The sequence below is a fragment of the Neophocaena asiaeorientalis genome, unplaced genomic scaffold (assembly GCF_003031525.2).
Source record: "Neophocaena asiaeorientalis asiaeorientalis breed wild unplaced genomic scaffold, Neophocaena_asiaeorientalis_V1.1 scaffold591, whole genome shotgun sequence".
NCBI lineage: Eukaryota > Metazoa > Chordata > Mammalia > Artiodactyla > Phocoenidae > Neophocaena > Neophocaena asiaeorientalis.
In genome coordinates, this window is record NW_020173494.1 from 268,078 (window position 1) to 271,728 (window position 3,651).

A 3,651-nucleotide genomic window follows, 5' to 3' on the forward strand; every position below is an offset into this window, starting at 1 on the left:
ACTTTAACCACTTGTTTGGCGTTTTCAATAGTTTTGTTTTCCTCTGTGTTTTCATCTCAAAGATAACTTGTATCAACTATACAAAAGCACTCCATGAGGTAAAGAAAGAGCCCCTGACCAAGCAGACTGGCTCTAAAGAGACTTTGTTGGCTGGCCACGGTACGTGGCCATCTTCACTTGTTACACTGCTTCTAGGGAGAAAACTGAGTTTCCTTCCACTCAAGCACTGAAAAAACACACATAGATGTAACTGTGCATACCCAAAAAAAGGTGAATAATCTGGAGCAAGTCTTTAAGAAATATATACACTTCTGTATTACTTAGTGCCTTTTCCTCTCTAACTTGTAACAGGTGACAAACCTTAATCTAGTCTTGACCAATCCTTTGGTCCAAACGGATTTCGCCTGCCCTGAGTTTTGCATGGCATCCAAGTCTTGTCCAAGGTTCAATGGCAACTCGCTAACCAGCTCCATCTAGAGTTAAAATCTTAGTGTCTCTTCTGCTACTGGGTTTAACCGTGGTTCTTTTGATTACTACAGATTCTGAGCAGGGCAGAGACACTCTTGCTATGTTAATACTCAGGGCTTCTCCATCTCTTTCAATGACGGGGAGGCTGGCTTTCTGTTTCCCTGTGGCTTGGCAAGAACTGGGGAGGGATTTTTAAACGAAATCTCTGCATATCAGAACTGTGAATCCCCTTAAGTGCTTTTTCCTCTCAGGGATTTTCTTGGCAGCTAACTCCCAATTTTTCTCTGGTGTTTTCTCTATAGGTAGAGAAATCCTCCAGCTTTTCCTATGGATCTTTATGTATATGGTTGCCTTGGTAAGTATTAAAAAGCCCTTAATATTTGTGTTTCTCTGTGTGCTTCTCATCTACCGATTTTATCAAAGACCTCTCACTCTTAAAGTAACCATAGCTCTTTCCCCCAGAACATTTTGAAAGGCATTTAAACAAAAGATACTCCAGTTTTTGTTTGTTTGTTTGTTTTTGTCGGGTTAAAATATATTTACGTGGCCCTAGAAACAGAATGCAGAATGGTTTATGAGTACCTGGCTTATGAAGAAGGAGACTTGATGGAAATCTTCAGCTGAGCTCTCCCAAAGACCCTCCCATCCTCATAACTCACATTTTCTTTCCCCAGTCCTTACAGCAGGACTGTTGGAGAAACGTCCTGCTGAGTAGCTCTGTTCAAACAATCCCTTCAGCAGGACCATAATCCTGGAGGCCTGTCAAGACTTCCAGAGTTCTGCCCGGAGGGTAGCAAGGCCACATCTAGCTTTCAACAACTCCCACCCTGCTAATTTCTAGTCTGTGGGCAATTTCAATGAAATAATGCACAGCTTGGAGGTGAGCCCACCAAGCCTCCCTTGAAGGGAGATGGCCTCCGTATCACAGATCATTACAGAGATTAACGGCAGGGGCATCAATTAAAATTCCAAGCATTAAGAAAAAAAAAAAAACTTTGCAAAAGGGACATCTCTCAAATGAAGCCCTTCTTGTACAGCCTGGGTGGCCACAATTTTGAGGGTCTTCAGTACTCGTAGGGACCTTTCTGATGGCAGCTAGATTTACACTTGCTTACCACATGGGGAAACTTAGGCTTTACCTGCTGCTCTTTTCAATCCAGTTCAATATATGACTGCGACCTCCACTTCTGTGTCTCCCATTGGGTCCTGGTGTTCAAATATGCTGTGGTCCTAAAGTGACCCAGTGGTCCAACTGCATTTCTCATTCCCCTGTGGTTTTACAGCAGTATGTTGGAGCTTCCACAAACTGGATACGTATTTTATGCCTTGAAATATCTTTTAAATTATGTTTTAAACTATGGCTAAAAAAAAATGCACCCATGCTAATTTAGATTAGATACCAAAGACTAACCCTGAAGAGACTTGGGCTGCTCTGTTCATGGCTGGATTCTGCAGAAGCCTCAGGATGGAGCTTTTCCTGCCTTCTCTGACTCTTTTTGACACACTTGTTTATGTCATTAATGAAGAAGCTTATAGCTCTGCATGGGTCTTTGGACTGCAGGCCTGCACACGTCAATTCATGTAAAATTATACAGGCAGTTACAGACTAAGCTCACACACACACACCACACTCAGTGAAATGCCAGGCATGGGTCTAAGAGCATCTGTCTGGCAAATGCTCTAGCCCTGGTTGGGCCATCACATGTGGCACTGTCACAATAACATATTACAGACCGTTTTACTTTCCAGTGTAAGTTCTGGGCATTTGGGACTAACATATAGTTAAGGGGGGAAAAAAAAACTACAAGATATCCTTAGCGACTCAACTTTGTTTTTTTTTTTTTTTGAATGAAGAACTTGGGTTGATTATTATTTTTTTTTAACATCTTTATTGGGGTATCATTGCTTTACAATGGTGTGTTAGTTTCTGCTTTATAACAAAGTGAATCAGTTATACATATACATATGTTCCCATATCTCTTCCCTTTTGCGTCTCCCTCCCTCCCACCCTCCCTAAGCGACTCAACTTTGAAACAAAAAGTTCTTCCTTTCCCTTTCTAGATTCTGAATCAATTTCTTTAAAGAGTATCTTGAGATTGCAAAATGAGCTGCATTGAAGAACTGTTACCAATTGCCATTACTTACCTGTATGGATCAAGATTTTGTTAATACTATGCAGCTAAAACCAGTCGCCAAAGAAACTAGATGCTGAGACTGATGTACAAGCCATCATCCATAAATCTGATTTCAAATTTTGATGTTTATCCAAACAGACTCATTAATCTCATAATGTGTAAGTATTACAAACTCGAACATCTAAAATAAATTTCTCTTAACAAAATGCTGCTGCTGGCTATTTATATGTTGAGATTTTTACATAGGATTTTGACTGAAGAATTTTTAAAGGGGTCTATCATTTTAAGGAAAGTTTGAAAACAGCCTCGATTCTAGAGCACCAAGCCCCTTCCCTGACTCTGCCCTGAAGGAAGTGAGCACCAGGAATTAAGCACTGGTTTTCTGATTTGCGTACAGAGACGATACTACTTGTTCTACTTACTTGGCATGGTTGATATCTGTATCCAATAAAACATACAGGTGTGTCATAGATGTTTTGAACGGAAGGGACCAGAGAGGTCACCTTCTAAATACACTGGATCAATTAAGTCACAGTCTGTGGGGATACAGCCAGAGGACAATATTTTCTAAAGTTTTTCAGGTGATTCTATTGTGCAACCATGATAAATACCCACCAATCCAGTGACATCTTTATTAAGAAAAAAAAAATCTGAGTCCTAGATGTTTCCCAGCAAAAATAGCAGAGCACAGCATCGAACCTAAGTCACTTGAATCTCAGTCCAAAATACCTCTCACCATAGCACACAGTTCCCCAGGCCTCAGCAGCCTTTGTGAATAACAAACTTACTGCACATATGTACACAGCATATAAAAAATATCTGTGAGGGCTTCCCTGGTGGCGCAGTGGTTGAGAGTCCGCCTGCCGATGCAGGGGACGCGGGTTTGTGCCCCGGTCCGGGAGGATCCCACATGCCGCGGAGCGGCTGGGCCCGTGAGCCTTGGACGCTGGGCCTGCGCGTCCGGAGCCTGTGCTCCGCAATGGGAGAGGCCACGGCAGTGAGAGGCCCGCGTATGGCAAAAAACTAAAAAAAAATTAAAAAAATAAAA

At 41.9% G+C, this 3,651-nt stretch overlaps 1 protein-coding gene across 1 annotated transcript in view; it reads right to left on the reverse strand.

Moving 5' to 3' along the window:
• LOC112401331 (thrombospondin type-1 domain-containing protein 4-like) overlaps positions 1-3,651 on the reverse strand; it is a gene marked incomplete at its 3' end in the record, with an annotated part of 224,921 nt that overhangs the window by 220,193 nt on the left and 1,077 nt on the right. The window lies entirely within an intron of this gene.